The 23,181-nt window shown below is 38.1% G+C and overlaps 1 protein-coding gene across 3 annotated transcripts in view; it reads right to left on the bottom strand.

The window, feature by feature from the left end:
• LOC6032419 (A disintegrin and metalloproteinase with thrombospondin motifs 16) overlaps positions 1-22,836 on the bottom strand; it is a 301,763-nt gene extending 278,927 nt beyond the window's left edge. For all 3 annotated transcript variants that reach the window (XM_038251357.1, XM_038251356.1, XM_038251358.1), the window contains exon 1: positions 21,233-22,836. The gene's annotated coding sequence lies outside the window, so the exon portion shown is untranslated. The remainder of the gene's footprint in view (positions 1-21,232) is intronic.
• Positions 22,837-23,181: the final 345 nt, after the last annotated feature.

The following is a 23,181-nucleotide window of genomic DNA, read 5'->3' as shown; positions in this document are numbered from 1 at the left end:
ACTATTGATTTAAGCCTATTTTAGTTTGTATGGGAATTCTGTGCACACTTGTGACACGTAGTACAATTTTACTTTCGAAACACACTTGTGACACGTGCTTTTCAGATTTTTGTTTACATAATTTACTGTATCTTTAAACTGGTGTAACCAAATCAGTTTAAACTTGGAGCGTTTGTTGAGCGATGGTATACGAACCGATTGCTTCAAAAAAATTGGCTCTATCATTCATAGTTTTGAAAATATTTATCATCAGACTTTAAAAATCGATTTTCTCGAATTGTACTAAATGGTAGTTGTCACAAGATAGCACACAACAACACACAACATATCGTCATATTTGAACTTATGGAAAGGTTTGTGAATATTGATGTGTAACTCATTAATTGCTATAAATTTACACCAAAAATCTGGGGGTGATTCTGATTCTCCCATGAGAGGACTTCTTGGAGGACTTCATAACTAAAAGTGTACGATTTTTTCCTTCCTGAAATTTCAATTCACACTAAATGACACACAAAACACTCCTCATCAAATAACACCTGTGAGCAGCCGTCATTCTTTGAACACGTGTTCATCATAAAATTCGCCACCAAAAAATAACAATGACCTCGATTTCCAGGACCCTGATGCTCCGTTCTGCTTTGAAACCCCCAAACAGCCAAGTGAGTCATCTCGTGAAAGCCACAAGGTTCCAATAAACAGAAAAGTTTTCAAAAACTAGCCATCCCTTATGCTTCCAAAAAAATCGCTTCGAGTTTAATGAATTCATTGGAGCTGGGCCAAAAGTTGAACGATTTCCAGTTTTTTTGGGTTTCTCTCTCTCACACGAGATATTTTCCTTCCTTTTTCCTCAAATTTTTAGCAACGCAAACTCCACATACTATCCACTGTCCAGCCGGTGAGGTGGTCCCGCAAAAGAGCTGACTTTTTTTCTCGAATCCAGCCGCTGGAGATTTCTTCCTCTAAAAGGCCAAAGGTACGAGACGACACATTTGGTGTTTTGTGCTGTAAAATTTTGCATAAATTTTCGACTCGACTCGGAAACGCGAATCTTTTCTCTCGAGTTTGCGACTTACGGCCAGTCTCGTGCGACGGCCGGTCCGAGCGACCTGGCAGAACCAGTAAGAAACTACTTTTTTTTGGCGTTTTTTTTACAAGTTTGAAAAAGTGTGTGTGTTTGCTGGCGGGATGATATGGGAGAATGAAAACTGGACCCCCGAAAAAAGCAAACTTGTTTTGTTTGTCTCCAACTGTGCCCGGCCGGGTGATAGTGGCGAGGAAGTTGCCAAATCCAGGGTGTTTTCAGGTGTTTTAATTTTGAAAAAATAGAGGTGAAAGATTTTCAAATAAGTCTACATTGACAATTAAGCCTATAAAAACATTTCTTAACACATTTTATACCAGAGAATGTATCGAGAATGTCTCATTAATTCTTTGAGACACCTCAAGCAAACCTCGATCTTCATCGGCGTGCTGCCAAGGCTGTTGAGCAACTCCGTTAGAAATGTCAACGCGGCGAGGATTCCGAAGATGGGACGTGATCCACCACTCCAAAACCACTCCGAAGATAATTGGAATGTCAATACAAATCATTGACACTTTGCTTTGAAGCGTTTCCTTGCCGTCGAGCATAATGCCTTTGGGATTGTTACCAACTCCGAAAATGCCAGAACCCGGCCGATTACCTTTTTCTCAGTTTCGCGCTCGTTGTTTGCAAATATTTGCAGCGCATAATTTAGTCACCGAGATGTTCACAGAAACCCGCGTCTGACGAAACTTTGCGCGAGCTGGAAATTCACGTTAAGTAATGTAAGGCCCCCACCTCGGCAAAACAATTACCCAGACCAAGAAAAAAAACAATTGAAATCACACGGACAAACACAGAGGACCACAAAGTTGGCGGCCATCAGGGTTGCCAGATTAGGCCACGAATCTAACTACAGAAAAAAACCGAGCAACACCTGGCCGAACTTCTAAGGGAGTGCATCACCTGACCGCGACGCAAGCTTGCCACAAAGTTCGCAAGCGCCAAATGTCAAAGCATTATATCATGCTGAATTACGGCTGCACGTCGTCTTCAGCTACTGGGCTTGGCGAAGATGACGACCTGTCGAAGTGCGCACGGTATTAGACATGATGCTTTGAGGCGCGCGCGCGCTTAGGTTGATCCTGAGGAGTGTTTTAGTGTGTGGTTAAGATAGGGGAAGAATGGCTAATTTTGGCTGGAATCGATTTGCAAATCAAAGTTTTTATTAAATAACTTCGTATAAAATATAGAATTCTCAATGTTCATAAGACCTTTTCAAAACAAAATTCCAAATTTCAAAAAATTGTTTCACTGTTTAACAATCAATATTTAAGCCCTTTAAGCTCTTGTCATTCTCAAAATAATGTTCGATTTTTTACAACTTCAGTGGAAATACAATTTAATTTAAAGTTCATTTTAATAAAAATAATATTTCAAGTTGGAACACTGAAACATCTTCAAACTATTTGAAACATATGAAAAAAGAAAGTTAACTTCAACATATTTGACATGTTCCTATCTTTCTATTCGAATTGCCCCCTGAATTAGAATGTTACTAAAAAAATTACTTGAATCTTTTTTTAAGCAAAATTTAAGAGCGAGTCCACGAGCAAAGCATGCCCATCTTGCATCGACATCACCAATCTTCCTAAAATTTTCAGGGATTGTTTGTACATATAAAACTAGCATCTGGCCAAAATATGAACACTCTAAGTCAACGGGAAGTGGGGCAAATTGGGACAGAAAGTTGTATGGTTCAAAAACGTCAAAAATATTTAAAAAAAATGTAACTTGAGCAAACCTTAACTAAATTTCAAAATTCAAAATGCATCTGAAAATACTGAATTAATCCAACAAAATGCGGGGTGAAGCATCCCAATTGGTTAAATCTAAAGCGAGTTATTGGCATTTTAGTGAAATCATACAACAATTTTCAAACTCAAATAAAAAAGTGTTCCATCCAGATATCAACTCGACTTGACCTGGAGCTTGTAGGGGACATCTAGGACTACTATCTGAGACTGATAACGGGTAAGGCAGTTTAACACATAAAATAGACACTTTTACTTTTAATGATTTTGTTGGTTCAAAATTTTTGCTCGGTGGACCCCTTAGATCAAATTTTCTGGTGATAATTAGGCTAAGTGATTTTTCACGATAAAAAAATGCAATTTTCACGGGGATTACTTTTAGAAAACACAAAATTTCGTGGAAATTTCACGGAACGCTAAAAATATAAAATAACCTGTAAAATCTTATGTCAAACAACCGAAAACATTGTTGTACATTTAATTCAATATTAAGCAAATAAGCTACGTGATTTTTCAAGCTGAAAATTTCTAGTTGCACGGGACCATCAAGTTTCGTCAAAATTTTACGAATTTAAGACAAAACTACAATATTTCTGAAAATGGCTTTATTTTTTTAGATTAAAAAATAAAATAAAGCCCAAGTAATTTAATTTTGAATAAACCGAGTTTGAATAAACGGCGAAAAAAAACTCTTTGCTGTACATGGACTTATCACTGATATTCAAAATAATTTTGACCGAATGAAATCGTGGTAAAAGTGATGATAATTGCATCTAAACGATGTTTTTTTTAAATTAGTTGTACTTTTATTTTTACAAAACATTTCAAAGATACTTAAAACTTAATTTCAGGATTTACTTAATTGAATTTATTTTAATTGAATCAAAAACAAAACTAAAATGTAACATACTACACTGAAAAAAAAAACAAAACATCAATGAAGTCTTTCCAAAAATCCCGAAATTTTACGAGTAAAATCGAATCTCAAAATTTGGAAAATGCCTAGAAATGCCAAATTTTATTTAAATAGCTAAAATAATCGAAATACAATCCAATTTTTCCAATGAAAATGTTTGATTCAAGCAAACATATTTTTTGCCAAATTTACATTTAAAACCTTTGTGGATTAAATATTTGTTTTTTTTTTAATGTTTGGCAATGATTTCAGAAAATCCTAGAATTTCACGGGATTTCGCGAAAATCGTGAAAATTGGTAATTTTATCATATTTGTGTTCCTGAGACAATTTCACTATTGAAACATGACTAAAATAGTAGTTTATGCAACAAGTTGCAAAAAGAGATTTTTTTCAGCACGAGTCATACATTTATCCAACGAGGTTCCCCATCCGATAGAAGGCCAGGAGGATAAGGCGGGAATCGAACCCGCGCCCCTTAGCAACTTAGGGATCGGCAGCCGAAGCCGCTAACCACCGCGCCACGAGGCCCTCCTATCCAGTTTAACCCTTTAAAAAATTAATGTTTATTCAATATAAATATTTAAAGGAATAATATTGAAAAATATTGATAGATACAATTTTCTTTTTTTCTTTATTAGACTTTGAAAATTGTACAACCAGGAAAAAAATTCGTATGTTTGGCAGGTTGTGCACTCGCTCCTAACTCTACTCAATAAGCTGATTTTAACTATTTAAACAACTTATTTTGTAAAAATGTTGATAGAAACTTCCTAGCCTTCTTCTCATTGAGCTGTTTATCACACGATTTCAATTGAAAGCGATTTTTATTAGCTGTAATTGAACGAAAAAGTGCTGACATGGCAACATTAGATGCTGTTCCCCTGATTAGGAATTGACAAATATAGCGTTTCAAAGTATTTATCTCTCAACAAGCCAACATTTTCAAAAAAAGAGTTATCACAAACTATTAGTTCAATTTTTCAAAAAAATCAATTTTGTTATAAATTTAAAATAGCGCATCCAAATTTAACGTAAGTTGGCAAAAAATACTAAAGTCATATTAAATAATACTATGCAATTATCAAGTGCGAACTTTAATTTTATTTTATAAAAATGTCACAAAAAATTAATAGATGGCCCATGTGATTTTTCGTCATTGTTGCGTTATTTGAACCACATGACTATCTTAGACAACTTTAACAGTAGTTTATGAAACAAGTTGCAAAAAGAAGATATTTTCAGCACGAGTCGTACATTTATCTTACGAGATATACCGAGTTGGATAAATACGACGAGTGCTGAAACAATCAAGTTTTGGAGTTGGTGCTTTGGAGGAGTTGCTTAGAACTTTTATTGCAATTTTAGAAACGCTTTTTAAGTAAATTTACCGCTCATAGCATAGCATAGCATAGCATAACGGGTCTGCACCACGCTGTAGGGGGTGCCACAATGGTCAATTCAATATTCTTAGACAATTTGATTGCTGCCCGGTACAACCAAGAATATCTAAGAACGTAAATTTCCACACTGTGCTCCAAGGCTACGCCCATACAGTCCCGTGGGGATTTGGGAGGATGTTTTTGTTGTTCACTAGTGGCAAAAGTGCAGGGAACCCATGCGACTTTTAAAAGTGAACGGAATATTTTTGGGAGGTTTGGAATGGGGGTTAGGGGAATTTCATCGGGCCGATGAAAATGGTTGAGTGCGTAATGTATTTAATGATTTGAATGTTTGTAAGTGTAAATGTGAGTCTGTAGTGTATTATCTAATAAGCATATAATTTTGTAATAATGATAAATAATAAATATAATAAATATAGTAAATAAAATAAATATAATATATATAATAAATACAATCAAGATGATTCCAGGAAGCTGTAAAATAAAACAGTTATTTAAAATATAAATGCTCCAGATGGTTCCCATGCTGTTTTAGAAAGTTTCGTTAATTTAAGCAATTTGATCATATATGGTATGAGGAGATGGTATATTACAGGAAAGGAATAGGATAAGGAATAATATGAACATTTAAATAAATCATATAGTGAGTAGACAAATTTACATGTAGACATTTGATTTAAAATAAATGATTCCAGGAAGCTGTAAAAAATGAAAATAATTTTAAAACTAATACTCCAGATGGAAACACAGATAAAACAACAAAGACACAAGAATCCAAACACACGGCTTCGCACCTTCCACATAATTCGACATGAACACGATCACGAATACAGCACAAAAAGAACGCCACAAAAATCCATCTTCCCGGCGCTGCTGCTCACACGATAATGACGCGCAATAATATTCATTAGCACAATGACCCCCCTCACCGCATGCATGATATGAACACGATCACGAATACAGCACAAAAAGAACGCCACAAAAATCCATCTTCCCGGCGCTGCTGCTCACACGATAATGACGCGCAATAATATTCATTAGCACAATGACCCCCCTCACCGCATGCATGATATGAACACGATCACGAATACAGCACAAAAAGAACGTCACAAAAATTCATCTTCCCGGCGCTGCTGCTCACACGATAATGACGCGCAATAATATTCATTAGCACAATGACCCCCCTCACCGCATGCATGATATGAACACGATCACGAATACAGCACAAAAAGAACGCCACAAAAATCCATCTTCCCGGCGCTGCTGCTCACACGATAATGACGCGCAATAATATTCATTAGCACAATGACCCCCCTCACCGCATGCATGATATGAACACGATCACGAATACAGCACAAAAAGAACGCCACAAAAATCCATCTTCCCGGCGCTGCTGCTCACACGTTTTTAAGTAAATTTACCGCTCAACACAAAAAAAAAATACTTGTCGATACTAGTGCTGAAAAGTTCAACTTTGCAGCACCCATTTCAGAGCTGATAAGTAGAACTTTTCAGCACTGGTATTGAAAGGTATTGATTTTCTTTTCTGTTATTTTTGGAAGAGAAAAGTTGGCGTTTCGTCGCTCGAGAATAACAGTAAAAATAACTAGTTTCACTGCGGAATTGCAAAAAAATATATTGTGTTTTATTCAACCCTTTCTCCTCGCTAAATTTATCTAAAAAATAAGAGGCACAACAAAGATTTCTGAAAATTGGACTACCTTTTAAAAAATAAGTTAAATCGATTGTTAACTCGGAAAAAAGTTAATTCCTAAAATCCTCAATAGTGTTCAATATATTTCCGTTTACAGTGCAAATGCATGGATAATGGATTTATCCATGGATTTTTAATAGAAATTACTATTTTAAGCAATAATTATTTTAATTGCCCCTGATTTTTGGTAAAATTCATTAGAAGGATGAAAAAAAAAAGATATGTGCATGGCTTTAAACTTTTTTTAATTATGTGACTACATAGCGCTTAAAAGACATAAAACATAATTAAAAATAACTCATGAATTCTTAGTTATTTAAAAATAGCTAAGCGGTAGCACTTATTGAAATCTGAAAAAAAAATCTTACTTCTTTAATAGATATTTCTTAGTTATTAAACTAATTAAAATATTTGTTTACCGAATAATTCTCGGAAAAAAACCTGGTTGAACATTTCAACTTTCCCTGAAGACAAGAGACATTACTCTCCTAAACCGTCGTCGACACCATCGTGAACTCTAAGCCCAATCTCTCCTCACAAAAGAGTCCAGATTTTGAGTGGTACGATAATAAATCCACTTACACGGCTTTCAAGACTAATTCTTTCCATGGAGTTGAGCCCGGGTGCAACAAGCCCTCAAATCCACCATGACTTGTATCGAATTACTTAGAAGAGCATGCGAGCCCGCTGTACGAACCCCGATAACCTCCCTCTCTCGCTGGGCTTGAGCACTCGAGTGTCATTCGGTAGCATTAGCAGATGACATTTAAAGCGTAGATGAAAATGAAAGTGATTTGTCCAACACGGCTCATCTCCAGCAGCCAACTACGGCGCGGCGGGGGTCCCGGGGGGTCGTAAATGTCGTCGCGCAGTGTTGGTCAACTCTCAAGTGTCATTTTTTTCGATCTCTTGCCTGGGAATTACCAGTTTGTGTAATGAGTGCACGAAAAAAAAAACTCTTTGAAGATTTTTTGCACTTGAAATCAGGAAAATGATTTTCTTCAATTAGGTTGCATTTTGTTTTGATTTTCTGGATTTAATGTGTCAGAGATTTTTTTCCGTGTTTCTACCAAGAGTTCAACCAAGCCACAATCAGTCGCCCCAGGTCACCGTAATTAAGCACCTTGACATTAGTGGTTGCGGGACGAGCCGAAGCCAGCTGACACGCCATAATCGCGCAAATCCTGAATTATGTACTTTTAAATATCATCTTTAATTGCTCGGGTGACAACAGCCGAGTTGCGACCCAGGAAGCACCACCACGCGATACTTCAAACGCTCGCCGCGCATCGTTCTAATCCGCTCACGAACGCAAACATTGAACCGTCTTGTCGGTGTAGATCAGATCCTGAGATATTGTAGGTGGATCGTACCAGAAAAAAAACTTTACGCGGAAAGGTGTAAAAATTAATCACCTCGTAAAATTTTACGACCACGAAAACTACAAGCGATCGTTCTCGAAGACACGCCAAGAACTAAAATTACGGCGACATTTGGACGAAGGGCCACGCCCTTCTACCACCTTACAACTTTGATTTGAGGTTAATTCGCCAAATTTACGTTCACCTTTTTTCGCCATCGTTTGCATAATCCGTATCGGAGAGGCATACCGGTTGACCACCACAGGTTTTCCAGACCTGAATTTGCAGCCGATTTGTGTGTGCGATGTCAGCTTACGGCTCTTGTCGGATTTGGTGCAGTCTGCGATGAAATAAGAGCAGGTCGGCGCGGTTTCTAAGTCTCTGTACCAGTAATACCAAACGGCCAGCTGCCAGAGGTGACAAAATCAGCGGTAAGCGAAATTAATTAATGCCGATAGAAAGGTGTCGTGCGTGGTTTGCGGCTTCACAGAGTTTGACTGGTTTAGAAATTATGCAATGGGCAAGTTTGAGATTTTGTCGCAGGCTTAAACGGCGACGGAGTGTTGATTAAAAAGTAGAATAAACGGGGGTTATTATGCTGTTGGTAAAGTCAGACATTTTATTACGTTTTAATTCTTTATTTGAGTTGTTTCGAAAGTAGTTATGGACGATTTTTTAGAAAATCGTAGCTGTAATTTGCACGTGCATTTTGGTACGAATTGAGTTAAGAACGCAATTTTTTACAGCTCACAATGCTTGACCTTTTGACCTTCACGGATCCCCGAAATTCGATTTCAATCCTGAGATATTCTATAAAAATTGAAAACTCAGTGCATTGTTGTCACTTTTCATATGAAAGAAGTCAACAAGGTGCTATCTTGACAAACCCTGAAAATTGATGTAAGTGCGACAACTGGCCAAATAGATTTCAGGTCATAACGCGTTTGACACAAGTACGAGCTTGACTACCGTAAACATTTGTAATTATAACATGGGACTTCGGCAACCAAATTCAACCAAACTTCGGGAAACAAAATGGTCAACCAAACAAAACGTGTTTGTTATTGTTTACATGGCGTGCTCTAGGTTTTGCTTATTCAAAGTCAAACATTAAAACGCGTTTTTCTCGGAACGTCAAAAAGCGACGTGCGACAAGTTAGCACGACAGCGTTGAAATGGTTTTCGAAGGACAGAATTCTGGAGAGTGTTTGAAACATATTTTGACAGAAAAACTCGAAATATATGTAAGAAGACCTTGATGAACCTTGTTGCTGCATGTTCTACCTGTGGCTGTAGTGAAACAATCCACAGAATCTTCGTTTTGAATAATTTGAGATTGCAGACTTGATAGCTTAATCTACTTTTTAAGACTGTAAGCTATTGGAATTTAATTTCATTTTCAATTCAATTCAATTTGTGTTTATTACAATTTAACAGTTCTGCTCCAGGATGTTACATTTGCAATCCAGAGATTTGGAGAACCTTTCAACTGAGATGAATTCATAAGCCTTTACAGGAAGGGTAGGGGAGAGTGGGGAGACTTGATCCCTTGTATCTCGTCAGCATGTGGGTAAAACAATTAGCTTTGTTCTAGATAGTTGTGCGAAATTAACTAAAACTCATTGTAGAAAACATAGAAAAAAAAATGTTTAGATTGAGTTACACACATTTTTCTAAAACGAGCTGCAAAAAACTTCCAAGAGATCTTTTTTTCTTTTTTTGATATGCATAGAAAACACTAAAAAAATATTCAAAAAAACATTTTTAATATATGAATTGTTTGATAAACTTATCAACTCCAAAACCCTTACGCATTTGATGTTATATTTATCGTCATACTATTTTTACAATCAATTGTTTAAAAAAGTGCGTTTAGGGAGACTTGATCCCTGCATTTTTACAGTCACTGGAATCAGCCTCAAGATTAATTATTTGAGCTGGGTTTTCATACATAGTTTCCTTTAGTATAGTTGTACATAACTTACTGCAGTTTGAACCTTTTTTCAAAAGTTTTGTACACAAAAATTTCCAGCTTTTGTAAACATGCTTAATTTAGGTCTAAAAAATTATATTATAAGTTTTTAAATATTTTATATGCTAAACTTGTTATATTTTGAACACAAACGTACAGGTTTTATGTGAAAATGCTGTAACTTATAGAAAATTTAAAGTTTGGATGAATAAGAAATATTTTGCTTAAGATTTCTTCAAAATATTGAAAGGGGGATCAAGTTACCCCTAACAATTTTAAAATGCCGGTTTAAAATATTTTTTTAAAACGCTTGGCATGATTCGAAGAGTTCTTCTGATGAAATACCCTTTTTAGCCAAACATAGATGAATGTTTAAGCTTTCAATTCATGCAAAAAGTTTATAGTTTTGTGAGGAATTGACAGAGTTAGGTGCGAAACAAAAAAGGGGATCAAGTCGCCCCCCTCTCCCCTACATGTTTCTAAGTTTAGATTTTTCTAGCTAAGTGCTCTTTTAAGGAAAATAAATTTTGAGAAAAAACCCTAGATCTATGTTTAATTTCATTTAATTTTAATCGGAATAGATTCGCCGTCAGCCTGAATGAAAGCTGGTCAAAGTTATAACAACAATTTTCCAAGAAAAGCCGCAGGAAGGCACTTTTGAACACCATAAACAAACATCAACTTTAGGAGGTTACCTTCACTTACTCAATAAACACAAGCCACAAATACCCACCTTAATCAATAGAAAGGGTACCCCCAAGTCTACGACGACGACTACGACAACCCTTTTCCTCGATTCATGGAATTGCACCAACCACCGGCGAAACATCGCCGCATCGAGTGCACTTTTGCATTGATCGTGGCACCCCTCAATCAGCTATTGCAGCAGCAACTTTGATTCAATTCGCGTTGGCAAATGTCGGCCGATGTTGTGGAAGTCGTCGGAGGTCGTGCGCATCCCTGGTGCACCTCTCTCGCGCGGGGTACAATTAGTTGAAATCCAACCACCGGTGCAGTAATTGTAATAATCCAAGTCTTCGCAGGAATGGCCACAGCGTGGAGAAACGCGGGCCGGTCCAAAATGGTCACGATGGCCATCGCAATTCGCCGTTTTAACGGTGGCGAGTGATTGGTATAAAGAAATGGTTCATTGACGATCTTCGTAGGTAGTCGTCGAAGAAATTCTTTGATCCTTCAGGTCTGATACAATGTTCAAAGCTCCAACCTAGTCTGCCGATGAGCTAGTGTTAGTGGCATGGCGTTGCCAAACCCTAGTCAAATGTCTAAATTTTCCACCAATCCAACCAAACACTGCCTAAGAATATACCAAACGTCATCCCATCGTCGAAGCCGGGCCTTAAATCTTGCCTCCAAGTCTTGGAAGCTGATCTCAGTTCTAAGCAACCCAGAGAGTTTCAACGATAGGTTTGGCTCAAACAATCCAACTTCACAAGATTATTATGCTGGCAGCCCAGTCGAGGGTGGGAGTGGTGGCATTTCGATTCAAATATTCGCGTGTAGCATACCGGTCTTTGGGGGGGGGGGCAGCTATTTATGCCGCGGCGCGGTTTCGCTTTTTTCACGTAAATTTATGCGGACTATTAAAACGAAATAAACGCCGCTCGTCGACACCACCACCATCGCGAGGACTTTGTCCGGACACCTATTCCGACGGGTGTCGTTGTTGAACCTTTTGTCGGGGTTGCGCCAAAATTGTGGGAAACTTGCAACGTTTCTCCAGCGTGGAAGTTGGTTTCTTTGTAACACTTGGGTCAACCCCACCCCAAAGGCTTAGAAGCTTTTACGACAGACATTCTACGTCGGTGATCATCGCCAAATTATAAACTCGTTTGCGCGTTCTATAAATAGGCCGTGATCCAATCAGCAGCAGCCCCAATTCCGAGGGGCTGATCCCCGAAATAAATTACCATACTAATAAACTACAAAATTCAATTTCCGTACCTCCCCGGAACGAACTCGAGCAAACATCTGTTGATGCTCGAGTCTGCTGCGTTTGCTAAAGTTCAGCCAAAGTTCATTGCTAGCAGCACGGTTCGTCGCGTTGTCGCATAGCTCGAACTGCGCAAAAGTTCAAGCTGAATTGAGTCCTCTCCTCGATCGCAAATGTCAAATTCGAGTCGACAATTTGTTGTCTTTGGATAACCTGTAATTACGATGAAGACGATCAATTGACTACAAGTTGATGTCTACACCCAAACCAAACTCTGCTGACATTCAGTGCTGACCACGCTACTGACATCCGTTGTCAGGCCTACTGTCAACCAAATCACATCACGAGAGAGGCGTTCAGCCTCTCTCCTAGCAACAAGATCTCTCAGCGTTGTGGTCTTTTAACATTCATTCTCAAAACTTCTGTCAAAGGATTTGAGTCCAATTGACATGTCAACGCATGGTTTGAAGAAGATGAAACTCTCTCAAGCCTTAACCTAACCTCACAAGTGGTCACTTCGAAGAAGTGTTTTGATTTGGCTTCACCGGCTATTCCGAATTGATTCAAACGGTTAATGTTGATGTTTTTCTGGGCGTGATTTCAAGTTCTGCCAATGAAAATAAAGTACCGCACGAAATCTTTTCAAGCACTTTGCAGCGCATTGATCTGTTCAAGGGATTAGCGAAAATAATTGTAGGTTCAAGTGGGGCTCAATCCGTGTTTATTGTGATAATCGGACATCATAAATTAAGTCATCTGAGAGATGTCCGGTGATTCTTGAGATCTTGATCTGGAGATCAACAAACTTAGAATACAGATCTATCATTTACTCGTTAATTTTGAATATTTCATGAAACTTAAATGTCTTCAAAATCCAAAGTTTCGTTCATAGCTCCATCATTCTCCGAGCAAAGTCTAAGCCCATTCACTTTGGCCAAACCTTGTTTTGCTCAAGTTTTTCAACAATTTCCTGATTTCATCAAAACTCCGGCTCACAAACACCACCAGCCCAAAAACCCCGCAACGACTTAACACAGATACTACGAGCGTGTTTCTTCGCTGCACTTCCATATAATTGTCTTGATCGATTGGATCGCCAGCCACCAAGACCAAGACACTACACAGCTGAGAGCTGGAGTCAGCGAAAAAAAGCGCGCGCGCGAGTGTCTGTTCACGGAGACGCCATGTAATAAAACCCAACTAGATTAAGTGGAAGTTGTGTAGTAATAAAGTGCACTGTTGCGAAAAACTCGTGATTCTACTGGAAAATTTAAAAGACGACCGTTACCACACTCGTAGAACTGTTTAAACAAGTGCGCCCCTAAGACCAACATTGCCGGCCTGAGTTCAAATCCCGACGCAAACAGTCTTTTTTGACAGTGCATCCAAGTAAGCGCGCGCGCTCGCAAATCGTGACCAACACACACACACAGCCCTCTCGCGCAATATCTATGACGTCAGGCTGAAATTTACTTTCATTTTCAGGCGCGGATTTTTCAACTTCTCTCACACTTCGCTGTCTGCGTTTTATTTATTTCTTTAGCGCATATTACATTAGCGATTTCTGCGCTAGTATGGGTGCGAACCAGTTACCAGACACGCGGCCGCGATTTTTGTTTTGTTATTTGTGCACTTTTCCTGGCACAATGTTTGTGATAGACGATCGCGTCGGACGACATAAGGCCCGCAACTATTGGTTACACCACAAACACACACACTCACGTGTATATTGGCAAACAACGCCAAACTATGCTGATTGAGGCGAATTTCTTTATTTTGATTTCTGACCAACTTTTTCGCAGCGTGCACTTTGCATACCCTACATTTTGTTGGTGCAACAAAGAAAAGCTAACAAATCAACATAGCAGAGTTTGAAAAGTCGACTAAACTTTGATTAATTTAGCATTCTTATATTCAAATTGACCGTTTCTTTTCGCTTTTGCGAAAAACGATGTCAACGGACACCGTCACGGTCGTCCGGGTGAATGGAACTGTATCAGAACTAGATTAAGGTGGTGAACGCCCTGCTCTGCGCGGCAAGTTGTCGATATTTCACGTATAGATCCCACATTTTATGGGTTTATCGACTGGTTTGGTTTGGTATCAAAAGTGGTGGGGGGTTGCCAATTAATTTTTAACAGTCATGCAACAGCTAAGTTTCCGTTTCCGGTCAGGCTCCTTGAAGGTCTGCATGCTGCGAGAGCAAGTTTTTTTAGGGAGATAACAAATTTAATCATCCAGCAGCAGACAATCGAGAGGAGAATGCTCTCGATTTGGAATGAGAGGGTGTTTCATTTTTCATTTCGGTTCAACTGCTCCATAAATCAGCATTTTGGGTCCAATTGAGTTAAGTTACCTTTTGACCTTCACAGATCCGCAAAATTCGATTTCAATCCTGAGATATTCCATAAAAACCGAAAAACCCCGTGCATTTTTGTCACTTTTCACTCAGCCTGAAAAGTGGTGTAAGTGCGACAATTGGCCAAAGGTATTTAAGGTCAGAACGCGTTTGACACAGGTATGAGCTCGACTACCGTAAACATTTGTAATTATAACTCGGAACTCCAGCAACCAAATTCAACCAAACTTCGAGGCAATGCACAGAATAGTCAACCATTGCACGTGTTTGTTATTGTTTGCATTGCGTGCTCAAGTTTTTGTTTATTAAAGGTCAAACATTGAAACGCGCTTTTCTCGGAACGTCAAAAAGCGACGTACGACAAGATAGGGGAAATATGCCCATTTTAAGCCTAATAAGCCGTCGTGTTTGAATGATGCTGGATAATCTGGATTGTTCCTTGAAATTCACTAAAACCAAGTACACCAACGAGTAGAGCAACTTTTTGTCAACATTTCTGTTTATTTTCACTTTTATTAAAAGTTATGCTATTCCTTTTACAGGCATTTAAAAAAAATATTTCAAAAATGCATTCTAATCAGTCGAGTGCATTGGGCCACGCCCATTTTTCTATTTTCAGCTTAGTTCTTTTTTTCTTCCAGCGCTCTTTTGGGTCTGCTTAGTGCTGCCAACATTGATGACATTTAAAGCGAACACTCACGAAAAGTAGCATTTTAGCGAAAGTTTCCTGGCAGCACTTGCTCACTCCAACAGGCGCTGCAGCAGCATGTTGGCGGTGTTGGTGGCCACCCTTTGTTCTTTCTTTGCCTTCGCTTCTCGCTCGGTTTTCTTCAGCCTTCGATTGGAATGGGTAGTCAAAATCTAAACGTCAAAAGACTTGGCGCGTTTGTTTTTTTGAAGGTGCTTGCTAATTATTTACATGTTTCGAGATTATTTTTCAAGCGAGTGACTAACTAATGTGCAAAAGAACATGTTGCCGGTAGTTGGAAGCAATTTTATAGCTTAAGCGCTTTGAAATCGTTAGCGCAAGTGAAAAGATATTGATGGCGACTTTCGTTAAGCAGTTAACCTCTCATCTTGCGTATGGATGTGTGTGCCACCAACATGATGAGAAATGGTCTCGCAAAATAGAAATTATGATCAAAAGTGCATTAAATTTGATTTTTTGGCCAGTAAATGGCATAAATTTGCGTGCTTACTTGAGGCGGTGCTGTTGCTAGTAAGTTTATAGCCTAAATAGTATTTTTGGAGCTTTAATCGAGCATCAAACTCTTCATATGACGAGGATAGTTGTTTGATTAGAAAGGGAATATTTCCCCTAATGTACCTAGCGTACCATGAAGGGACAAAATTTCTCAATCTAGAACAAATTGTCCAAAAATTTCCGATGTTCTGTTGAAGGTTGTCGTCAAGCAAAGTGATACAGTAATTTCACATAATTATTCATAATTCTTTGTTTGAAATGGCATCAATTTTCGAGCCATTTCCAAAACTAAACCATTCCGAACAGAAATTAACCTACAATTAAAAGCAATTAAAATGCAGTCACTTCCGCACTTCGGTCAACACATTTGAGGGTCATTATTGTGGGGTATGTACACACCACACTCGATCGCCAAGTGTTGTAACAGTTTACGGGAAAATTACCTCAAAGCGGCAAACAAAAAAAATTGTACCCCCGTCAAATTGAGCTCACACCAAACAAGTTGACCCGTCGGATGAGCCGACGACGGGTGCCATCTCATCTCACAACACATCCGAGGGTAGCATTTAAATATTACGAGACTTCCGAAGCCTGGTCCGAAAACCGCCCGGTCCGGCTCTCAGCACCGTAGTGGCCTCACGCGGAAAACAACTTTCACTCTCCGCCGCGACCACGAGATGGCCTCCGCCAGTCCGGTTGCCGATGGCCGAGACGAGCCGGTGCTCTGCGGCTAGAGCAGCAGTGCCATTTACGAGAAGCGGCTCTACTGCGGGGAGATTACTGGTTGAAGGTGGATGAAGATGCATATAGGGAGACTGGAAGCTGGTTTGTTGGCTTGGAGGAGTTGGTTTGTTCTGAAGAACACATTTCTTGAAATTATTCTGTAAAATACAAGTTTTATGTACTCTACCATTGTTATGACCACCTCTTCAAGATAGCAATATTTTGCTTTTCAACACGATTCCTAAATACTTCCAGCAACTTAAAAACTACTCACAAAGCCAATGTACTAATCACAGCTTACGAGGCTCACTTCTTAGTATCAAATAAGGAAAGGGGCGTTTCAATGGAGCGAACACCTGTTCCAGGCAAAGTTCAAACCTGATAGAAAAAAAGGATCCATTAGCAGGTCACGTTCGGCACCTTTCCCCCTAAAAAAGGCTCACTCAGCTATGCCAAGAACGCAGATTGGCCACCACACGAGTGTTAATTGGACGTGGTTTATCAGCGGACTTTTTGGGGCATGAACTTTATCATTTTGGCCGAAAGCTGAAATTCCTCCCCAAAGTCACGAACACCTGTTGGTGAACACTTGTCCCCAAACGGGATTTGACTAAGCCTAGTAATGACCGTGGCTTTGTGGTGAGCCGCATTTGCCAAAATTATGCTAATGACGCCGCGCTCTGAGGAGTCGATCTTTATCGGAACCGTGGCCGAGGAATTCCGATTGAAATCTTGATGGAGGCACCTTTTGTCTTTTCGTCACCCCCGAAAGTTATCGTGGCGATTCAGTCACCTAGCAGTGGAATTTTATAATTAGTTGCTAAAATTAGTGTAGAAAAAAACAACAAATTAAGAAAAAAAGATTCTTGGAAAAAAAAACAATTCTCAAACTAAAAATCTAAAAATTCAAAACCCAAAAACCACAACTTAAAAAAAAGCAAGAAAATAATTAGCATGATGCTTCCGTCATCATTAAGGTGGGGGACCGGGCCGGCACTCGTTTCGTGGTTTCATGTTACATTTTTGATTCGCTTTTTTTCTCGGGGTGCTTAATTTGGCAGCATTTTTTCTGATGCTGAATTTTCTTGCCAAATGTGGCTGGGGGCTTTCGCGAGACACATATCGATTTCGAGTGTGTTTTGTTATCACATCTGTATGCAAATTGGATGCGCGCGCCAGAGGAGAGAGAGAGAGAGAGGAGACACCGGAGCCTGGGAAACCAACAGTCAGAAAATGGCCAGTTTTTTGGGTTTAGTAGGTTGCTTATCAAGGACTGAGTTGTTCGTTTGGAGGTGGTGGAATTTTTACAAAAGTTGTAAGTACTGCTAAGCTGATGTTTATTTTTTAGATACTTAAAAACATTTTTTGCATGGTATTATCAGAAATCAGTCGTCAACCAAAAATCTATAGAACAAAAACGCAAAATAAAAAAAATAAAAAAATTACAAAACATATTATAAATTGTAAGCTAGATCAAATTTCAAATACTTTACCAGTGAGAATAGGTTTAACAAATATCAAAATTTCATGCCATTTTAGACTAAATAGATTATTACTCCATTTACACAAAATACTCATAAATAACCAAATCTTCTAAATAAATACAAATCAAGTTCAAATAGGGTGATAAAAATCTAAATTTCACGAATCATTAAAAATATTAAATTAAATTGTGACTCATTTACACAATATATCTTAATAACAATAATTTGCCAAATTATACTAAATTGAAAAAAAAAACAATATGATTTAAAAAAAAATCTAACGGCCCTACTTCAAATGTAAATATAAACGTTATACAATTATTTAATTTATTTTTAAAAAAATTTTTTTTTGGTAATTTCTATTTTAAGCAATTATTCTTTTTTGACTCCAAATTTTTCGGGAAAAATGTTGAAGGGAAGGAGGAAAACAACTTAAAATAACATTTGCTTTTGCCTTTTTCAAGACTAACAAAACATACGAAAATGTGCCACTTGTTGCTGACTTTTATATCGAGATCCTTGGAATAAGTTGAAATTTAATCTCAATCAAATAAATTAATATTGGATAATTTTTGATAACCAATCCAAAACGAATGCAAATTTAATCAAAACATGAACCAGATTCGCATTACAAATGTTTTTTCGTTATTTTTTAACTAGTCTCATCATAAAGAAGAATAACAACTACATTTTTGTTATTTCTTCGTTTAAAATTTGTCCAAGGAAAATGATAATTCGTAATTCATAAGAAAATAATTGAAACTATATACAAAAAAACATTTGAAATGTAATCATTTTACCAACCAAAATAGTTTTCCCTTGAAATGGTGAACTTTTTTAGTAGTTCTCAAAGTCAATCTACACGATTTTTCAACCTTTTGATTTAAGCAACAATTTTTCCTATTCCAACTCTTATGTAAAAAGATTTTAGTTTCATTGATAATATTTTGAGAAGTTTTTTTTTACTGTCATACCTGATTTTTTCTGTGTCAAAAATAACTGAATAAAAAAATAATGCATTTCGATACAAGAGCTGAAAAGTTCCTAAAACTTCAAAGGACTCGTGCTGGAAAAATCTTTTTTTTTGCAACATGTACTATAAACTTTTTTTTCCATTAAATCACCGAATTGCATTTTAATACTTTAAACAATGTTATACAAATTCAGGCCATTGAAAATATTTTGGTTACAACAAAATATAAAAATTGAGATTGAAAAGTCATGTCATTGCCATTTGAAAGAAGAAAAAAGTTTAAAAATGCAATTTACACCTGCCCATGCATAAGTTTTCAAAATATCATGTATCAATGATTTTTTTTTTGCCAAAAAATATTTTTTTTTTTGGAATGGAATTTCACAAAAATAAAAAATATTTTTGATCTTTCTCAGGCATATTTTATATAATTTTAAATACAGAAAAATGTATAGTAAAATGTATAATATAGATCTAGGGTTTTTTTCTCAAAATTTATTTTCCCTAAAAGAACACCCGGTTAGCAAAATCTAAACGTAGAAATATGTATCCCCCCTGCAAAGGCTTATAAATTGATCTCAGTTGAAAGGTTCTCCAAATCTCTGAATTGCAAAAGTATCATCCTGGAGCAGAACAGTTAAATTCTAATAAAAACACAATTGAATTTAATTGAAAATGCATTTCAAATTGTTATCAGTTTATAAGACTTCCATTTCCATTAAAAAAATAAGTTTCTAGAAGAAAAAAAAAATATTTTTGTCCCCTGATTTTCAGACCGATTTTCAAGAGGGGGCGACATAAACTTTGAAAAATAGTTGCAACGGGCTTATCAGTGTCTCAAATTCTTAATTTATTAAGATAGGTAAGATACATGAAAACTAAATTAAAAATGGCTATTTTTTCGAAAATAGCGTTTAAATTTTTTTTGTGAAAAACTTTTTAACCTAAAAAAAAATCTAACCTATCTTCAAAAAGTTCAAGTATCACAAAATGCTCAAAACATTACCACACTTTTGATGGTGTCAAATATTTGCGAGTTGTCAACGAATTTATGAGATTTTTCTCCTAAAACGTTATTTTCTGATATATAAACTCAAAATTTGTAGAAAGGTTAAATACTTTTATTTACATCGTAATGCATATATAACTTAGATACAATGTGTTCTAAGTAGTTTACAATCAATTTTCAAGTTTTTTTAAATGAAAATTGAAATTCCTAGCAATAATTATTTGGTTTGCTTCCTGATTTTTTGGCAAAATCAAAATATTCAAGATAAAAAAATAACGTCGAAGAAAATCTTTAGGAAATGTAATTTGTAAATTTCATACATATTTATAAAAGAAAAGTTTGCATCAAAGAAGGTTTGATCTATGCGACTAAGACATTATTTGGAAAAAATAATCAAAAATCAAATTATTCGCTCTACAGCATTGCCTTGGCGTTCACGATTGCGAGTTTCCTACTCGAAACTAGGTGTTCGAAGGCTTGATTGTTGAGGCAATTGCAAACCTCTTTTTACACCTAAGCTTCCATCCACCGGGATTCGAACTGACGACCTTTGGATTGTTAGTCCAACTGCCTACCAGCGACTCTACCGAGGCAGGACCCAGGGAGACGACTCCTACACCTGGACTGAGCTAACGACCTAACCCTTGGACAAAATAACTGAGATTTAAATCTCGGATCTGAAAACCAATAAACGATTCGAAAATAGACTAATACTAAAATTTCTCTTTTCTTACTTGTTTTCTGAATGAATCTTGCAAAATGAAGTTCAATTGACATTTTAAATTTTTATATGCATTAATATTCCATGATGTGTTCATTTAAATAAAATCATAGTTCTTCAATTTTTCTATGTTTTTATAAGAAACTGTTCGATCTCTAAACCCAAAACTGGCAGCGCTAGTCCGAGAGAATGATGGTCTCGAGTCGAGAGAATAGTGGTACCATTCACGGACGCAGAGAACACAGCTCGAGATGGGCGATAGAACTATTCTCTCGAGGTTCATTTGCAAAAAAAGTTCATCCATCAAACAAAAAACCAAAAGTGTCGACAACGGGAATCGAACCAGCGACCTTTGACAAACCAATCCAATGACTTAGCTGCCTCGGCCACCACAGCTTGGTGACCAAGGAGAAGTCAGAAGTCGATGTATGTCACTTGTTGGAGATTTATTGATTCAACTAACGAATGAACTCATTTGTTATGATGGTGTGAGTTGGTACCATTATTCTATCGATTTTGGCACTGAGCCCTCAATAAATTTTGAGCGAACGATTATCTCGAATCTGAATTTTGGGTGTACCCTTAGTAATTTAAGGACAACTCACCTTTAACTTAGTCTTTCCAAGATACGATATTCATTGAGTGTTCACAGCAAACAAGACAGGGCCAAAAAATCTCCAGCAACTGCTCCGTTCTCAGGCCTTAAGAATGGTCACAATCCTCGTCAGAATCTTCAAAATCATCCACCGAAATTATACCTTTCTCGTACAAGCCAGTAATTTCGCTCTGTATTTACACACCACACCAAATCATCACCACATCAATCACTTTCGTTTTCAACCCCGAAGTTATTCGTGAGGTTCTTTGAGTCCAATTCGTCTTCTTCCCTTAAACTCTATTTTTATCTCGTTTTTCTTTTCTTTTGCAGCGTTTTCACTTAATCGAATTATTACTCTCCCTTTTTTCGTTTTTTTTTCTAAACGATCGCACACACTCACGCACACTTGCCTCACAAAACGCACCGAAAAAAACGAAATATTTATCTAATTTTCCACTAATTAGGCGCGCTTCCCATCTTTTTATTATTACCGTTTTTTTTTTCGTTTCTTTTCGTTCCTTTTGTCTTCGATGGTTTAAGGCTACTCAATGATTCCTCGCGATCCAAATTTCTTTCTCTTCAACAATGGCGAACGCAAAAAAAACGACGCCGAATTACATAAAAGCTTGAGCAGGTTGGTCAGCTCAACAACAGGTTCGCAGGTCTTGTTGTTTAGTTTGGCTTTAATTGATTCACATTCAGTTTTTCTTAAAATTTCTCGAAGTCTTTGGTCGAAAGGCGAAAAGGCGCCGTTTTGACGTTTACGCAGGGGGGGCGCGTCTGCAAATTCCGATACCGAGGTGAAAATAACTTCGAAATGCGGCGATGATCTGCGCGGAGTTTCTTCCTCGCTAAGTAACTTGTTTCACCCGAGCGGTCACTCTCAGCTGGTTTTACTACTCTAGACGCGCGTGGACTTGAACGCCTTCTCCGTAAGACCCGCAAGTCCGTGCGTTTGCAGTTTACGCGTACGTCTGTGTGTTGTGTGGATATTATTATTATTTTATTTTTGCCTTCACCGCGAAGAAAAAGTGCTCAACTTCACTTTTAATTGTACGTGTCTACGGGTTTACGGCGGGGGTCTTAAGGTGCCACTCGTGTGTGCAGAGAGCTGCTCTTTTTTTCCAACTCCAACAAACTCCTTAAGACGGTCAACGCCAAACACTTTGTTTTATTTATCGAAAAGCTCTTCGACTTGGTTCAACGGATCGTAAGATCGAATCACTTTCACTCCGTGGAGTGCTGCAAACTCCAAGCGTTCCAGCACGCTCAACACCTTGTCTAGAACACCTGAATCAACAATGTCCAAGCGTCCACCGAGTTCGATAACACACACGCACGAAACGCTTGCGCAACAACGCACTGCTGGAACAGCACTACCGAACACCTTCGTCCAGAAAACGTCCACCGCAGAACTTCCCACTGGAAGAACAACCCAAGAACCACCCGAAGAACGCACCAACGCCGAGCTTATCGGTGTGACGGTTAAACATTAACTAATCCATAAAAATCTGAACCCGAGCGGAGACACCTTCGCGCGCGCGCGTCGAACTTCGGTGGGTCGTCCACGATCGTCGCACCGTCGTCGTCCAAGATCCGCTCGTCGAGGCTCGCAACAGTCTACTAAGCGTCAAGGCGGCGCGATCGGGCCAACCTGCATTGTAGACCCACAAACACAGGGAATGATCGTACGCACACAGCTGCGCTGCGGTATACTACCGCGCGATCGCGGTGTTGCTGCGCAACAATAAATTGTCACGCGACCCCCGATCGGACAGGGTTCAAGCCTGGGCTGCAACAAAACGAAAGGAAAAGCTGGGGATTGGATGTCGCGATCAACGCGAAAACTTGGACGATGTGTGTGAGTGTGGCTGTCGATATTCTCTGCAAATTTTGTGTGACAGACATTGAGGCGAGCGCGACTGAATGAGGTAATACAGCAATACGGTCGCGATC

The sequence above is a fragment of the Culex quinquefasciatus genome, chromosome 2 (genome assembly GCF_015732765.1).
Source record: "Culex quinquefasciatus strain JHB chromosome 2, VPISU_Cqui_1.0_pri_paternal, whole genome shotgun sequence".
Classification (NCBI taxonomy): Eukaryota; Metazoa; Arthropoda; class Insecta; order Diptera; family Culicidae; genus Culex; species Culex quinquefasciatus.
This window is presented reverse-complemented; position numbering and strand designations above follow the sequence as displayed.